We start from the raw sequence: 19,049 nt of genomic DNA, 5'->3' as shown, positions 1-19,049 counted from the left end.
TTGATTAGAGAGTCTGATTTAATTTTTTAGAATCATTTTTAATTTTACCACAATTTTAAATGTCCTTTTTTCCCCCAAAATTCTTTATATTACTTATTTTCATACTAATGGCTTTAGAAAAAGACCATGCAGGTTCCACGACAGCTATTTGGCTGCTGCTTCCAGTGGTAGACGTCGGATCATTAGAAGAAACAGACTTTCCCTCTTCATAGTTAGAAAGGGACTCTCGGCTAGCACTGTCCAATATTCTGAAATTACTATATATGTTTTGAGTAAGTGATCAAGTATATTTTGATTAAATAATGTCATTCTTTATTTGAAAGAAATTTGTCAGTCTAGGCAATGACAATGTATACAGCAAAATAATTTCTAACTAACAAGTTATAATTGTTTATAATTTGGTTTATAAATTTCATTCACAAACACTTGAATATATAAAGGAATCTAATGTGCTTGTTGAATAATTGAATTGAAACAGAGAATAAGGTTGAATCTATTAAAACTGAGACAAAATGACTTACAAATGCATCTGCTCATTCTAAATTTTCATAAGTCATAAAATAATTCTCTAAGCCTACTTTGTTTAGAATGCCTCATATTTCGTTTAGAATAGCAGATAGTTGGAAAAAAATCCATTTAGTACACTAAATAGTTAGCAACATCCATGTATTACTCTGTGTGGTATTTTAAAAGTCCTCTTGCAGAAAGCCAAACTATGTGCTTACTTTATAGTTTTCAAAAATTCAAGAATATTTCTGGAATTCAAGCCTAGTATCTTATCTTTTAAATGTAACTCCTCAGATATGGTAGAGGCTAGCTCCTCCTCTCTGAAGACCCCATGAATCAGTTGACATTCTCCTTTCAAACATAATACCAAAATTTCAAACCATAAGCCACTTTAAAATTTATTATTTTATTTCATATGTATGGGTTTGTTACTGTATTGATGTCTATGGACCACATGTGTTTCTGGTATCTACAGAGGTAAGAAACTGAAGTTGTGAGCTGCCACGTGGGTGCTGAGACTTGGATCTCTGAAAGAGTAGCCATGGCTCTTAATCTCTAAACCTTCTCTCCAGCTCTACCATGAGCCTTTTATTAAAAAGTGCAATACATCTTTTATATCCTGCCTGCCTTGTTTTAATAAGGACATGAAGGATAGAAATCTTTAGAGGAAAATTATATTTATATATATATATATATTTTCCTCTAAGCCTACAGCATCTGGTATTCCCAGGCGGTCTCCCATCCAAGTACTAACGAGGCCTGACCCTGCTTAGCTTCCAAGATCAGATGAGATTGGGCTCGTTCAGAGTGGTATGGCCGTAGACTAATCTTATATATTGTAAGGCTAAAAAAAATGCAAAATGTATTACCATACAATTAGAGGTGCTTAATATGCAAATACTTTTATGATATAAGCAATTCAATAAGTACGTTCAACGTTTTATAAATGTTTTGTTTTCTGGCAAATAAAATTTAGAATTTCAAGTTCAATATTTGAGCTCTACTTTATAACTTCAGCACACAATTCAGTGTTTCCATCCCTCTGCCTCGGTCAGGTTTCCTCTGTCCTGGCCTTACGGCACTCTTTCATTTCCATCTGTGTCTACTCACCGCCCTCCTCTCAGCCCACCAGTTACTTTTGTCTCTGAGGGCTGTGTCTAGGATTTTATGGTGGATTTCAAAGCTCTGTGCAATGTGATATCCTCCCACATCTATGTTCTCATTTCCTAAAACACCCCCTCTCCTCCTCCCTTTGCTCCCCCTAAACTTCAATACAAGCCATTGATGCAGTTAGCCAGAATTATCTCATTCTAAAAGTAGCATCCTCCCTTGCTAATAGTGGCACATCCTTATCCTCCATTTTTACACCCCTTGAGAAACTTTCATTAGTAGGTACAGTATCACATTGCAAGGATGCTTTTATGTTTCCACACTGTAACCTTAGTCTTCCCAAAGCCCTGAGTTTTGACTGTGTACAATGGCAAAGAATAGTGACTAAATTTTTACAGTATTGGCCAGTGTCTGAGATGACAAATCTTTTTCTAACAAGATCTGTATAGAAAAAAAAATCACTTTTTAAATGATTGGCTTTCTGCCTTGTTTTGTACAAGTTCAGAAATTTTGTTTCAAGCCTTAGGATATTTGAGCCAAATGGACGTTACTACAACATTTAGTAAACGGCTGCAAAGCTGCCTCCGTTTTCAGTATTTCCCTTGTTCCCATGCGCTGTGCGTCAGGGCGTGGTCAGCCCTGATGGCATACCTTCACATATATGTGGTTTTTGTCACTGTTGGAGATGCTGAAATTATTTCACCCATCACAAAAGACCCATACAAGGGACCAGAGTAATGGAGTGACTTCCGTTTTTCTTTTTCTATACCCAATAACTACAAGCTCTGCTGGTGGGAGGCGTGATAATCAAGTAGAACCAGCATATGTATAGCAAAAGCATGAACCCGGCCTCAGATGTGAGAGAGACTACCACAGTCACTGGCACTGATGCCAACCTTTGCAGCATTCTCCCCAGGATAAGTGTGAAATCACAGCAGTGCAAACAGGACACAGGCCCGTGCTCATCACCGCTGCAGTGTGTTGAATGAGTGTCCTTGACTGGAGGGTTTGCTGCTTTGTGAATGGTTGAGCCTCATGTTATCACTTCTAACGCTGTTTGATTCCATGTGGTAACTGCATGTAAGCTCTTTGTTGTTGTTTCATTGTTATTTTCTCATATCTACAACTTTCAACTATAATCTATGAAATTAGTGTTATTTTCTTCATTTTATAGCTAAAGAAATGCTTTGATATATGGTATGCAACTAATAACAATTAGAGTTGTACAATTTTTGGATAAATGGCAGAAGGATCATGATAGAAGAAGTTTAGCTCATAAGAATGCTTGAGTTTGTGCTACATACAATAAATGACTGAAAAACTCAGCAAAAATGATGTGTTAGTGAGCTGAAGAAATGTTCTGGAAAGAAGGAATGATTCTTTCTAATCTTTCTTTCCTACAGTTGTCTTAACTTGTTTCTTCACACGCTCAAAACGATAACCAGATGCTGCTGCAACAGACAATAGACTTGAGAAACAAAGATAAGTCCTGGAATTCTTAAAAGATGAATTTAGGAAGATATTCAGACCCATAAAGATACATTTAGCAGGTTGCACAATTGGTTTTCCTGCTGACCTATACACATCCTTGAATTACAGCTTCCATTGACAACTGAGAATCTGAGCAGTTGTTTTATGCCACACATTCCCCTCAATCATGCCTTCCACATTGACTTTATTTTGTATTACATTCCCCACTTCTCCATACAGGAGAAACCGACTTTCTTTAAGGAAAAGCAAAACCGACTTTCTTCTTGCAACAGCTCTGGTGTTTTGATTCCCGTTACTTGGAATATGGAAATTCTGACTACCTACTGCGGGGTACTTGTTTAAGTTTTGACCTTATATTTGTTTGTCTACATGTCTAGTTTCTTTTTATCCATTTTATTCCATAGCTACTCATTTTTCTTCAATGGATTGCACCCAGATCAAAAAGTACCATTGCTAATACTACTCTTTGATTTTCATCCTTTTTTTTTTTTTTTTTATAAATAACAAAATTATCACTGAGAACTAACTTCCACTCCTTTTCTACTTATTGCCACAGGCTTACTTAATCAATACCTCAATTGGATATTCCTCCCCAACCCTCATCATCTAAAACAGGAGCCCAACATCTCATTTTCTTACGTTCTGACACAAGGATCCTATCATCAACATAGACAAAAGATACTCCAAATTTTATCAATATAGTCATCATTATTTGGCCCTCATATCCAAACTGTAAGATACACCTCATCCTTTCTAGTTCATTTATTCCTTTTTAAGTACTATTTTATCTTATAAATTAGCTCACTAAGTATCTGTAAATGGGTTGTGCATATTATTTTATTTTGATTGGTCCATCCTCCCTCAACCCCTAAATATCAATTATCAACATGCTTTTTTACTTTAAACATGGCATGCCAGCATTTCTCCATTCTCCTTGCCTGTCAAGGTATTGGCTGTGATTGCCTGGAGTTTATTTGTGCTTAGCTTCATAGCCAATCTCCCTGATAATTTATCCCCCTTTTCCCAATCACTTCATTCAGAAATGACTAGTACTTATTTTGTTTGCTTTAATGGTACTGGGGTTTAAATGAGGATCTAATACATACTAAGAAGTGCTGAGCCACTAAGCCTTATCCCCAAGAATCCACTAGTGTCTTAAAAATGTTCTTTGTTTGTGTTAATTTCCTACTTAATAATCTCTGCAGCTGTCTTTATTCAATGCATATTTTCAAGATTCTTCTTAATTCTTCTTAATCCTCACCATTCAATTTACTTTCCTCCTGTTTACAGTTGGCAAAACGATTTATTCCAAAAAGTTTCTTTGCAAAAGAATTTCATGTCTTTTTCTGCTGATTTATTAAACAATAAATATTTACCTTGTATAAATATTGATTCATGTAAATATTTATGGAACATTCCACAAATTAATTTTAAGTAGCTTAAAACAGAGGTACTAAAAGATGAAAGTTACAACAAACTGACTTCAAATCAAAGATCTGTGTTTTCCTAAATATACTTTTACATAGGTTAACCTGTTACTTCCCAATTTTCTCTGTTCTAAAGAAGGCGAAATAAAACCCATCTGCCTATTTAGAATGCTGTAGGATTTAAATATGAAGATTTAGTTGGCAGAATATTTGGAAATGCCATAGTGATTTCTATATTACTGTTTAAGGTTCTACCTTCTTCCAATGCCAGGGAGAAAAGAACTGGGTCAGAAAGATTTATTATCAGTCCTCCATCAGGAAGGGCTAGGGAAAGGAGACAGGAAGCAAGGACTTGTTCAACAGCCATTCAATTTTGATCTAGATTTCTTAAACAACAATGGCATGAAATTATATTGCATTATCAACTTTTAATATTTATTAAGGCTTTCAATATAGCTTTGGCTCTCCTGGAATTCACTCTGCAGACCAAACTGGCCTACAACTCAAGAACACTCTCTCTCCTTTGTCTCCCAAGTGCTGGGGTTATAGGCATTGTCATCTTTCTATGACCCATACAGAATACCCCAGAGAAACAATGTAAAGAAACATTTTTTGCCTCAGCACTTCAGACATTTCAGCCTGTGATTCTCCATTTCTATTATTTGGGCTCAAGGTGTAGCCCGTGGTGATAGGTACAGGTGGCAGATGTGGCTATTCACATCATGGCAGACCAAAAGGACATGGGATGTATGTTTGTAGGTTGAAATAATGATTCTAAACCATGCAGGGCAGCGGTGGCATGTGCCTGTAAACTCAGCACTCGGGAGGCAGAGCCAGGCGGATCTCTGTGAGTTTGAGCCTAGCCTGGTCTACAGAATGAGATACAGAGCAGGCACCAAAACTACACAGAGAAACCTTGTCTTGAAAAACAAAACAAACAAACAAAAAAACCTAAACCACAACAATTAGTCAGTGGAGGGCTGTTAGGAGAAAGAAAACCTTTACTAAAAAGGTGTAAGCAAACATCTCAAGCAATACATTGCCACCTGCAATAATTTTGAAAAACCAATATAAAATATTTCTTTTTAAATAGAAATGGAAATCTCTAGATATTGTATAATCTTAATGATGCTTAGTATTCCAACTGAAGGAGAAAAAATGAGTTCTCATGATATGATACATGTTGCATAAATGGTACAACAAAATGTGCCACTTTGAAGACGAATAAAGTATTTACTGAATGCAGATGTTTTAAACAAGTGGTTTTCAGTCTCAGGACAGCCTGTCTATAACACTTTTTATTTGTACATTGGCAAGTACCACCCAAGAAATATTATTTCATAGATAAAAATAACTTAATTATTGATTTTAGCTGAGGTATAGGTTTTAATGTAACTGTTGAACAGTATGTGGACTTCAATTACTTAACTGAGATGTTCTCTATCCAAAGGACATATACATACATACTAATTCCAAATCTCCTAAACATCTGATAAAAAACAGACTTCTGTCAGAGTACTTTTAAGTATTTCTTATGGTAAATTCATTGTGACAGCTATTTTTCAAGTTAAGTGCTTCTTTCATAATTATACAACGATAATTGTGTGTCTGTATATCTATATGCGCACACATATATGTACATAGACAAACTCATGGTTTGCTATCTATTTGTTTCTTTATAGATCTTGGTTTGTTCATTGCAATAATGCTAACTTTAAACCTTACAAAATATACTGATGGTACAATATTGAAGTTTGCACATCAAGTATTAAGCTTATATGGAGGGATGAAAGAAAAACAATTTGGAAATTTACTTTTGAATTTTGAGCACATCTATTCTCTTAACAAGAATTATTTCTGAACAATAATGGAAATCGAGACTACAGAAGTCAATTTAAATATTTAAAAAGAAAGATCAAGATGTGAATTCAATAAAATGTTTAGAATTTAGCAATAAAAAAACTTGTGGTTGTTGACCATGAGACATGCTGTGGTACATTTCTTCGTTATTTGCTCTTTAAATGATGGAGGATTAAGACAAGATTTTCAGAGGACATGCATAAATTTGTAGGATTAGCTTGCCACATGGCAACCCTAGGTTCCCTTTTCAAGGAAAACAATTCAGCTAAGCCACAGACAGAATAAAGCTTAAACACGAAAGCAATGAAATAAACACATCCAAGTAAGACTAAAGGATGTTTTAAAATAATTATTTCTTCTCTTAAAAAAGAATCATATTTTAAATCATAATAACCACACCAATACTGGTAATTACATTCATTTACTTGAGTTAACACATATTATCCAGAGTCTAAAATATGCCATATGATCTCATATAGGCCATTGTATGCACTGACAAAAAGAATTTGCTTCTTTAGAGATGCTGCATATTTAACATCAGGCTAGAAAAATGGCGTGTTAAACAAAACTGCACACACTGCATCATTGGAAGTACCAGGCTGGGGATGGGTGGGGTTAAAAGGAGAAAACTCCTAGGATGACCACGCAGAACTCCCAGCAGAGTGTGTGGCTGGATTATACATAGTGCTGGCAACATTCCCTTGAGGTAAAATGGCATACTTAAGCTTACCACCTAATATAGTTGCTAAATCAATGAGGTTTCTTCAAAGTCAGGCAAGCTTACAGAAAACCCTTCACCTTGAACAGATTTCCTTTTTCTTTTTTTGTCAATGTCTTCAGAATTTTTTCTTTGAGTACCCAGGAATGTAACAATTATTAGTAACTACTGAGTGAAAGGCTTAAGCACAGAAGCCATTTTAATGGTAATGTTTATTTCTCTAATCCTCTAATCATTTTAGAACTCTCAGAGGCTCTGTTGAAGATCTAAAGAAGATCTGAACAAATAAAATCCCATTAAATTAGCGTGTTCCTTAGTAAATAGATACCCAGGTTCCATCTCAAGATAACCCTGCAGGATCTGCTGGATTTTAGATTACAGTCAGCTCACAATCTTCCCTCCTCAAGTTGTAGTGGATTAATGTTTCACATATGTCAAGTACAGCCTGTTCATACACAGACTGAAATAAAAGGCACTTAACGGGAGCTGAGGGAAACTTGCTTCCTCCGGATTGAAATGCCTGATTGTTAGGCAGCCTGTGTCATCTTGTGCCAATTGAAATCCTAATGGGGGAAGATGAAAGGCAAATCTTTTACCAAAATAAAATTTGCCTTCTTCCTCAGAAGGCTTTAATTCCAAACTCAAACAGCAGGGCCCACTTTCCCTGTAACGGCATCTCCAGTCATCATCTTCTGAATGGCAGTGTGTCCCCTTTACTCCTGTGTTTCTCCTTTGCCCTGTGACCCCAAGACCCCCCTTCCCCTTGCTTTAAAAATTGTGCTTTAGCTCACTTTAGTTTTGTTCTCTTATGTGTTAGCCTTTATTATTATTTTTAGCCAAAGAAAATGCTATTTTGTTTTTAGTCTTTTTTTTTTTCAGTAGTGAAACTACTATCCAGCAAAGAAATGTCAAATAAACAAAAACAGTGGAAAATAAATTTTACTATGAAGAATAACTCTAAGTTGAAAAAGTAATTTGCCTTCCATATTGACACACTTAAAGAATATTTTATTTTTCTTAATTCTCCATGAAATCGCATGTGAGGGAAAATGGCCGGGAATGCAATGCAGACATCAGTAGGAATAAGATAATGACTTTAACTTGAACACGTTGCATTTCCTTCGGTGTACTGAGTGCAAAGACCCAATGCATCATTGTGTAATATCTATTTCCAAGTATTTATGCCAACATAGGTTGAATCCACCTGAAGAACTGAGTGCTTCTTAGTTCAAAAGAAACTAATGAATTTTTCTTATGTGACTAAAGTCTATTGCTAGCCAAATCAATTTGAGCAAACTTGATTTAAAAGTAGATTTCTCCCTTCCTCCTTCCCACCTTTTTTTCAATGTACCTCTCTTTCTTCTTTTCTTTAATCCCTAGGATTTCTTTGCTGACTTCCTGTTTGAGGTCTATAACAACAAAATACATGCACATCTGTGTAAATGTTATCAACAATCATTTGAATATATTGTGTTTATTGTATATGGAGTCTATTAGCATATGAAGTATATCACACTCATATTAAGCAACAAGCACATTTTCTATACAACTTCAGGAGCTTTATTGGTTAATCATTATAAATTATTTTAACCTACAAGTCATGATTTATGTTAAATATACACAGATTTATTTTTCAGCATGAAGAGCCCAACTTTTTTCTGATAAATACTACCTTGTTATTTACCTATGAATTCAACATTAACAGATATTTTTATTTTATGTTCTTGTTGTAATTTGTAATCTATAGGTTTTTTTGCCCAGATTAACTCCAAGAATAGTAACCTTTGATAAATGAATAAATAATGTTCAAGCATCCAAATAACTGACGAAGAGTGAATTCAACCTACAAAAACATTCCTACTTTAGACCTACTCTCGAAATTTTGTTGCGGCCCCCATCTGTATCTGCTGCCTGTGTTGTCCTTCATTTAGCTACTAGATGGTATATGCTGCTTGTATTATAATAGCATGAGTCAGGAAATTTTGCTCTGTGGAAGTAATGCATGAACTAAGATCAGATGGATTGCACTCATTAGAACATGTATGTGTGAGATCTGTTCGGGTAAGAGAAATAAATTCAGAGAGCCTGCAAGGAGCCTGACTGGGAGTGATGAGGAATTGAAAGAAGAGAAGGAATACTAGGAAGTGGGAGGCGAGGGAGCTCACCACACAGGATGTAGAAGGAGGCAGGAAGAAACCAACCAACACACTTTACCTTAGTTGCTAGGATTCAAAGGAGGTAGAGGAATGTCCTTAAAACAGATGTCGGTCAGCCTTCTGCTCTTTGTAAAGACTGATCTGGCTTTCCACAGACAAGACTGGATGGAAAGGTTGGCGAAGTAGAAAGAAAGGAGGGAGCAAGATGAGATGGAAGAGAATTATTTCTTCAAGTGAAACCATGTGTCTTGGTGACCTTTAAACCTCCACTCTGATGTAGAGCATGGGAGTCCAGAGAGTCTGAAACATGCAGGCAGCATCTGAGAGGCCACTGTCTTTCTTTTCACATTTTGCAAATATTGCCACACTACATCTATGACTCTGCTTTTTTCTGTTGTATCCATGTAACACTTTCTCCAGTGGTAAACATAGCCTGTACTTCTGAACTTAAATTATATATTAATATATTTCTCAATGATTTTCTTTCTTAATAGTTTTAGATAATATAGGGCCATTTTAAAGTTAAAACTCCGTCAATAATTTACTGTTTGAATAGAGCAGTTAAATATGTAATAATGGTCTTGTGTCCATGATAGACAGTCATATCTACATATGCATTCATGAGACAAGACTGCTGTCATAATGTTAAGAACCTGGGAAGCATTTAGTCCTATGGGAGTGTGATCTATACTTTGATATCAACTGTGAAAAATCACCATAATCTACAGAAATGCTTAACAATACAAAAACTCACAAACTGGAATGTTCCTCCGATTTTTAAGTTCCCATGAACTATCTTCAGAGTTCATATAGCTATTGAGAGATAGACAATGCTCAGGTAAACCTATCTAAGGAGGAATCTGACTTCATGTCAATCACTTTTCCACAATAAGCATTTATTTCCCTAGATAAATGAAAAATTCAGTAAAATATAGTGATAGGGAGTAAAAATGAGTTATATTCTTAGCATTATACCTTCATATTTTCCCAAGATATTGCATCTACTATGGATACTATGGATATAAACACATGAAAAGTTTATATGAATTTCTACATAGATGAAATATATATATATATATATATATATATATATATATGCAGTGAAATGTATGGTCCCATTAAGGGTGTATGTGGGAAGCTAGTACAGGCTTCTGAGTGCTCAGTGGAAATCAAAGTGCATTCACTGTATCATCATTTTCTTGAATCAGACTCTGTTTCCTTGGACCCTGGAGGTCTGTGATGATAACGATTCTGCATTTTATCTTTCTTTGCCTTTCTCATGTTCTGTGTCAACACTCAGCTAGTCCCCACCTGTTCATTAAACCTTTATTCTAACAGATGCTGCCTCTTTCCTCCTCTCTTTTATGTTCCCCAGGGAAGATCAAAGCCTTGAGCCGTTCCTGTCCATTGTATGCAGAGGTGTGTGGGTGAGATTCTGCATGACGCTTGCACTCATGCGCTCTCGCTAATGGACTCAGTAACTTTCTTTGACAATGTTTGATATGTGGTGAGTGCTTCAACCAACAGAATGCAACTTAAATCCAGTGACTTTCATGAGAATAAAATGAAATAATATTGAAATACCTAAATTGTATCTATTCTGGGAAGATGATAATTCATTTTTATAAGCAAGTACTATTCTTATGAAATAAACAATTATAAAGTTTTTTTTGAAATCACATGATATGGTTCATAATCAGGCAGTAGATGCCCAAAGAAATGAAGGTAAAATACAAATTTATTTGAATAATAATTATTGATGTTACCAGCAGAAATTGAATTTATTTTATCTTTGAAAAATAAAATCATGTATAGTCTATTTGAATTTCAATGTTCTATTTTAAAATTTTATTTTTATTAATTTTAATCGTGTGCACATATTTGTGTGCATACATGTGTATGTGAGTGCTTATGCCCATGAAAACCTGAGACATCATCAATTCTGGGGAGCCAGTTAGAGACAACTGTGAGCTGCTCAAAGTGATGCTGGGAATCGAGTGCAGAGCCTCTGAAAGAGCAATACATGTCTTAACCTCAGAGTCATTTCCCCAGCCATTACAGTTTTTAAATTTAATTTAACAACTTTAGCACTATTGTGGCTCAAACTCTGGGCCCAGTACATCTAGGCAAGCCTTGTACCATTAAGCTACATCCCCAGTCATTGCATTTTTTTATATTTTAAAATGAATAGAGATTAGAGGGGCTGTCTAATAACAATGCTGTAAATGTATTTTGAGCAAGTATGAAAGTCACCATCATTTATCAGCAGACACATGCTTTAAATAGGAAAATAGCAGATGTTTTCAGGTTTTAGAGAAGTTAAGAGTCCACAAAGTTTTCCACTCAGTTGATAAACTGATATTGTTCAGGTCAAAGTCATCTTCTGTCAATGTAGTTGAAAACACTTAATGTTTGCCTTTGGGGATTTGTAAAACTGATCAGGGAAATAGGAAGAGTGAAGGTCACTAAGACAGACTGGTCATGTAGGAGGCAAACATGGAATCTGGTTCCTCCTGAAATGCTCCTTACGGCAGCAGGACATTACAGCTTGTTTCTGACATACTTTATGGACAAGGCACTTCAGGCTCAGTTTGTCACATGATAAAAATGGCAATATTTTGTTTACTACTCACAACGTCTGTACACAGTCTATTGTCAGATAAGTTCCTTTCTGAAAATGTTATCTGGGTTTTGTATATGCCTAAGATTGTTTTATGAACGTATGGGGTAAGTGCAGCATGAAATCAGAGATAAGCTTCCATATGACTGTTAGTGAAAATGTGATATGGTGAGAAGGGGTACTGGGACTTGTATCAGCCTCACACTGTACAGGGAATAGGGATTCCTCACTTCAGATCTGACATTTGTCCCCCAGATTTAGGCCAGCGAAGGGCAAATAAATGTGGGGCACTAAGTATCCATCCTTTCCAGGTTAATCAATTTAAATATGAGGTAAGACAGCTACTCAATGCCAACAAAATGTAAATCAGGAGAAAAAAATGACCGGGATAAAAGCACTTAAAAGGAGCTTGAACCCTGGCACACATACAAAGCTGCATTTGCAGTACTAGAAAGAACAGACATCCAGCCTCTGCAGAGCTCTCCGATAATCTCCAGTGCAGCAAGCAGCGGAGAGAGAAGCTAGCCTTGGGACTCATACTCAGGGTGCTACTTCTTAGGTGTCTATGCATAGTGCCCGTTAGATAAGTGTTTTTCTATCAAGAGGCAAATACTGAGGTCTGAAACGGTGAAGAGACCAATTTCATGTCATTTTAGTGGAAGCAAAAGTCACACAATGAATCAGCGGCAGACCTGTGAATTGATTTTTACATCCCATTAGACTTCCTTTTAAGCAGCTCAGCAATTCCTAAGATTGCTTTCAGTGGCCAAGGATGCACAATTGAATTATAAGGGCAGATTGAAAAATAAAAATAAAATTAAAATGGAAAGTGGTCATTCTATGTGACTTGGTTTCTGACTATTTGAAATGACATTTTTTTTCCTGTAATGTTCAGTTATCAAGGTGGATTTAGTTAGTAGGAGCAACTTCTCTATCCCTTATAATACAAGGTATTCTAAATTATAAAAGTATAATAGCAACTTATGCAAATATAAGGCTACTTGAATAAAATTTGAATGCCCATGTCATTCCTTTTATGAGGCAATGATTAAAGAATTATCCTTCACATAAATAGATATTTCTCCAAGCGCATTGATCCTAGTTGGAAAAATTTAAAGACTCATTACTAGAAAATTGAACTTGAATACAATATAGCTTCTTTTTCAAACATTATAATATTTTATCATATTTATTGATCTTAATAACTAGATAAGGCCAATTTATATCTTGATAACAGAATGATGACTATGGCAATCTACTGTTATTTAGTAATTTGGATGCCATATAAAATTTAGTATTATCTGTTTCTTAAGACTCCTACATTTTTAAAAATTATGGCATTTTTCCAATTGTATATTGGAACAAGGGTTTTTCTTTGAAATCTGTAGAATTTCATTCTCAAAATATTAGAAAGCAACTCTTTATGCTGAACTTTTTTGACGTGTTGGAAAGCTCCCCAGAGTTTGTATATTAAGTACTCAATTTGAAACACACTTCCACTAATGTTATAGAGTATGACAGTTCTCTCTGAGAGAAACAGATGACAGTTCACTGTGTCGCACACACAGTCACATCTGGGTGTGTCTGTGGAGAAGTAAGAAAAAGTGGGTTTTGCTTATCTGCCTAATCCCTAGGTTATCTATAGAGAGGATAAGTATCGCTAGATGAAGCTGTTTCTGTGGATACTTTCTCACTTCTTTTTATAAAAAACAACCCTCCCTGATTGTTTCATCTTTATAATCTATTAAGGGACCCAGGTAAGTCATCACTGCCATGGAATTTCACCAAACCAACAAGTACTGACAACCTTTTGGATACAAGCACTTCATGGTATTTTCAAAAATGTTCTGATGGTGTAATTGGTGGTGCACTAACTTAAAATTCAATGTTTTGAAATGATATACACTTGAATAATAATAAACACATGGCATAGCATTCTCTCAACGGTGTGTAGTGCTGATGGCATTGGAAAGGCCACATGTCACAATAGTGAGGAAAACAAATTTCTCACTGTGTGATGATAGGTAACTTCTTGATTCTCTTCTGAGCCTCTGTATCCTCAAAGGGAAAATAAAGAAATATTTACATCTCATGGTTATGAAAATCTAATATTTTAATGTTGATAAAAGCCATTATTATGTCATGTGACAGACACTGATACTAATAAGTAAAACAATCATTTTAGAAAGTCATTCTAACTCAATGGAACCTGAGCAAAATAACTAGGAAGTTGTTATGAACAAATTCCTTAAAAATTCCAACAGAGAAACCCTGTCTCACAAAAAGCAACAAAACAAAACAAAAATATTTCAAACACACAAATATAAAACAAAAGTTACAGATAGCCTGACAGTGATTTTCATAGAAAAACCACTATTGGTAGTGATATATATTAAATGTATTTTTCTGATAAGTTTCTAGTTTTTTTCAAAGAACTTTTAAAGTGGAGTGAATTTGCATTATGTTCAAAATTTACATTACATCACATGCCTCTCTCTGGATTTCCACGTATGCATTACTAATTTTTTGTGTAATTCGTCAAGGTTAGGAATTCCCAGTACCTTTGTATATAACAGCTTAATGTTTTAGAATAACATGCATGGGCTTTATTCATATACTCTGGAGTAGAAATTGAGCATATAGGATCTGCTATATGCTACAAAGAGAGTCTGCCTAGTTATCAGGAGAGGATGTGAAGCCCATCCCCCCACTGGAAACTCTAAGCTCTGTCGTCCCAGTTACACATCACTAATTTGTGCAAAACATGAATGATGTTTTGATTTCTTGTTTCCTTTTGAGAATCATAAAGTTTACTCAGTGTCTTTCACTTGGTCTCTGTTTGGCTTTTCTTCAGTTGGTACCAGACCTTTGCCATAGTCTCAAAATGGATGTATGGCTTGTTCACTTTCTCCCCTAATTTATGCCCTAGAAATATATTTCTGTTTGAATGCTGGCAATAGTACCACTGGCTTTGTAAAACCTCACAAGGCTCTCAATTAGTTTTCCTCAACTCAACCTTTAATGTGATTTCCAGCTTCCATACTTGAAATGTACCATGCATCCTGTGCTATCCCCCTTTCCCTGTAGACTGTCTTTTCTGCCTCCATCCTTCTAGCCATTGCTAACACTGCCCACACCACATTCTACAACTATTCACATGCTGTTCAGTTTTCAGACTCCAGTCTGAAGGTGCCAGCCTTTGCTCATTTCAACTGCCTCTCTATTCACACTTATCACCTGGTCCAAACTAGATATGCATGGAGTATTTTTAAAATACCAATATGGGAAAATTAAAATTGGCCTAGTATAATAAAACAGGATTAATCATTTCACTTCGTGGTCCTACAGTATCCTGTAAGTAAGTCATCTTTTCATGATGCAAGTTTTGAACACAGACATAAACCATTGCCTTGCATGCTTCATGCTTGTGCACTACAAAATACTAAAGAATTTTAGCTTTCTCACTGGTAAGACAAAATTAAAAAGAGTACTGACTTCATAACATTTTGTGATGATTCAGTGTAGTTGATACAGACTACACACATAATGTTAATTGCTCAATAAATCTTGGTTTTGAGGAATATAATTGTTATTTTTGATGCTTTATCCCAGATCAAAGTTAGATTTTTATGTGCATATAGGCTCTGTATAATTGCAACCTTCACCATTAATCTTAGCATCTTAACTAAAGATGTTCACTATGTTTTTATAGAAGTCATATTAATGTTATTGAACCATTTACTTATATACAAATTGCATCCCTTGTTATTCAGGAATTAAGTGCAACTTCAGATATAAAAAGATCTACCCTCAATTACACTCTAACAGCCTCTCAAATCTAAGAAATAAGGACTCCATGTCAGGGGTCCACTCTGCTTAGCATTCTGTTCATGGTCACCTCCAAGCTCTGCTCATTCTACCATGCTGCTCTCCTCCACAGGCTCTGCTGTTTCTTCCTCCCTAGCTCTCCTGTGTCCAAACTGCCTCATGGTGCAATGCTCACATCTGGCCCATACCTCTTCTCCAAGACAGAATCAGAATTGGTCTGCTCCTCCCTGGCCCTTCATGGTCTCTCTCTTGCTGTCTATAAAATCTTACTGTAGCTTGGGCTAGCACAGCCAAACATCGCAGCAGTGTAGACAGTGATGTTCTGAGTGTTGTCCTGTTCTTGGCTGCATTCACAGGTTATCAGATTTACAGGTATAGGTCTTCCCCTAGAAGACTCTGGGCTTCATGATGTTCATGACACCAAGCAGGGATTCCACAGCTCAACAAACATGCTAAATACTACTTTTTCAATAGTCTAGACATAGAGTGATTTATTCCCTTTTCTCCACATGGTACATTAGGGAATGGCAACAAGTAGAGTGGCTTGTGAAAGTTTTATTATAAAATGCTTCAGAAAACAATAGCTACCCTATTAAAATCACTGTATATGTATAAACATGTACTGTATATGCATAAACATATGTATGTATATATATGTGTGTGTGTGGTTTATATACATACAAATACACACACACATATGTGTGTATGTAAAACAATGGTTTCTCTTTTCAATCTCCTAGTGTGTATACATTTGAGCAGGGGGATGCGTAGGCACAAGTGTGTATGTGTTTGTGCTAGCCAGAGGGTAACCCAGGCTGTTGCTCCTCAGATACTGTCCACCTTGTTTTTTGAGACAGGATCTCTCATTGGCCAGGTACTTGACAAGTAGGCTATTCTGACAGCCCAGTGAAACCCTAGAATGCATCTGTTCCCACCACTTCAGTGCTAGGGTTGGAAGCATGTGCTACTATGCTAGACATTTTTTTCCTTTTTAGTATGGACTCAGGGAAAACAATCTCAGGTCTTCAAGCTTGCAAGACAAGTACTTTGCCAACTGAGCAATCACCCTTAAATTCCCTGTCCACTCTTTGGAAGTTCAAAAGTACAATGTATTGGAAAATACTTTACTTACTTCATACTGATAGAGTTCATTATGTTTTTATGTCAGTGGCATAGAATTTGGGATAAATGTAAGGCAGTTTAAATAATATAATTACAAGTGAAAATAAAGGATTTAAAGGACCAGGTACCAAATATCTTACTAACTACTAATGTGGGCATAACAGTTATCAGTCATTGGGCATTCTACCCTTGTCTTACCTTGTATGTTGGGCTGTCACTCCCAGCCACATCAAGGCATGGGACACTCCAAATCAGACTAACCTAAACTGATCTTAGTAAACTTAAAGTAGAAAAAAGAATATAAATGTTACTGACAATACACCTAAACAATATTTTGAACATCTTTAGCTAATTAAAATTAATGGCATATAATAAATTTCAGTTTTACTCAATTATTGAAAAAAAATAGCCAAATGAATGGAAACACATGAACTATGAACCAAAGGCTGAGGGGCTCCCAGCTGGATCAGGCCCTCTGAATAGGTGAGACAGTTGATTGGCTTGATCAGTTTGGGAGGCATCTAGGCAGTGGGACCAAGTCCTGTGCTCATTCCATGAGTTGGCTGTCTGAAACCTAGAACTTATGCAGGGATACTTGGCTTAGTCTGGGAGGAAGGGACTGGACCTCCCTGGACTGAGTCTACCAAGTTGATCACAGTCCTCGGGGGAGGACTTGTCCTGGAGGAGGTGGGAATGGAGGGTGGGCTGGGGGTAAGGGGAGGGCGTGGGAGGGGGGAGAATAGGGGAACCCATGGCTGATATGTAGAACTGAATGATATTGTAAAATAAAAAATATATATCAAAAAAAATTAATTCCATCTGCTTATTTTCATTCTACTTACATATCTTAGAAGAGGACCTACTATGCCCCTTTTACTAGACCAGTATAATTCTAACTGCATTCCAAATACTTGTCCTTATAAATGCTGGTAAGTGGGGCTCTCACCTCTCAACAAAACAGCTTCTCTAGAATGCTGTTAGGGATTAACTTCAAATGTATATTTTCTAACAGTAAGTAAGTTTGTAAATGTATAAATGTAATCTTCATGCTTAAAATTAAACAATAGCAAAGTGCAAAAATAAATACACTGAACACATTAGCCCTAGCAATTGTATGAGGCAGGTACTGCTGTGCTTTAGGCAAGGTAAAAGCCCTTTGCAATGTGAACTTGCTTCCCAGATTCCAAACCACTACTAAGCCTAGAGTCCCACCATCTCCAGGGCTAGGGAGCTTTTACTTATTTCACCACTGTTCTTTTCTCTGTTTTGCTTTTTAATAAAAACTCTATTTTAATCCCAGAAAGGAGTACAGTATGCCTTTATTTTTCCTTTCCTTTGTGGAAAACAGCATGCATATAAGGAACATGGTGATTTGAATAAGGACCCCAATGACTCATATATTTTAATACATGGTCACCATGAGTGACATTACTTGAGAAGGAATAGAAGGAGTGGCCTTGTAGGAGGAAGTGTGCAACTTGATAGAGGCTTTGAGGTTTCAAACGTCCAAGCTCCCTGCCAAGATGATAATGGACTAAGCCTCTGAAACTATAAGCAAGTCTCAATTAAATGCTTTATTTTATGGGTGGACATGGTATGGTGTCTCTTCACAGCAATAAAACACTAGCTAAGGCAATGAATCAGCATCTATTTCTCACTAGCCCACGAAAATCAAGAATATTCTTGGCACTTATGCTGTGGGATGTTCTGTGTGCTGTGAATGTGTTGCTCTGATTGGTTGATAAATAAAATGCTGATTGGCCAGTAGCCAGGCAGGAAGTATAGACAGGATAAGCAGAGAGGAGAATTCTGGGAAGAGGAAGGCTGAGTCAGGAGACGCCAGCCCACTGACAACGGAGCAGCATGTAATAGGACACAGGTAAAGCCACGGAACATGTGGCGGCATATAGGTGAATAGAAACGGGCTGAGTTTAAGTTTAAGAGCTAGTCAGTAATTAGCCTAAGCTAATGGCCAAGTAGTTTTAATTAATATAAGCTTCTGAGTGATTTTTTTATAAGTGGGCTGTGGGACTGAGGGGGTTTGGTGGGACACAGAGAGAAACTTTCCAGCTATATACTTACAACATTAAAGAGCACACAAAGACACCAAGATTTAAGCCTTTTCATGATTATGAGGTGGTATTTCTCTTAGTAACTGATTAGTTATGGCTTCAGTGTACCAACTTTGACTTAAGAAAAGTTTAATTTTA

The 19,049-nt window shown here is 36.3% G+C and overlaps 1 protein-coding gene and 1 pseudogene across 3 annotated transcripts in view; both read right to left on the bottom strand.

Moving 5' to 3' along the window:
* Sema3a (semaphorin 3A) overlaps positions 1 to 19,049 on the bottom strand; it is a 289,957-nt gene that overhangs the window by 102,280 nt on the left and 168,628 nt on the right. The window lies entirely within an intron of this gene.
* Positions 1,213 to 1,331, bottom strand: LOC114688389 (annotated as a pseudogene).

The sequence above is a fragment of the Peromyscus leucopus genome, chromosome 3 (genome assembly GCF_004664715.2).
Source record: "Peromyscus leucopus breed LL Stock chromosome 3, UCI_PerLeu_2.1, whole genome shotgun sequence".
Lineage (NCBI taxonomy): Eukaryota > Metazoa > Chordata > Mammalia > Rodentia > Cricetidae > Peromyscus > Peromyscus leucopus.
This window is presented reverse-complemented; position numbering and strand designations above follow the sequence as displayed.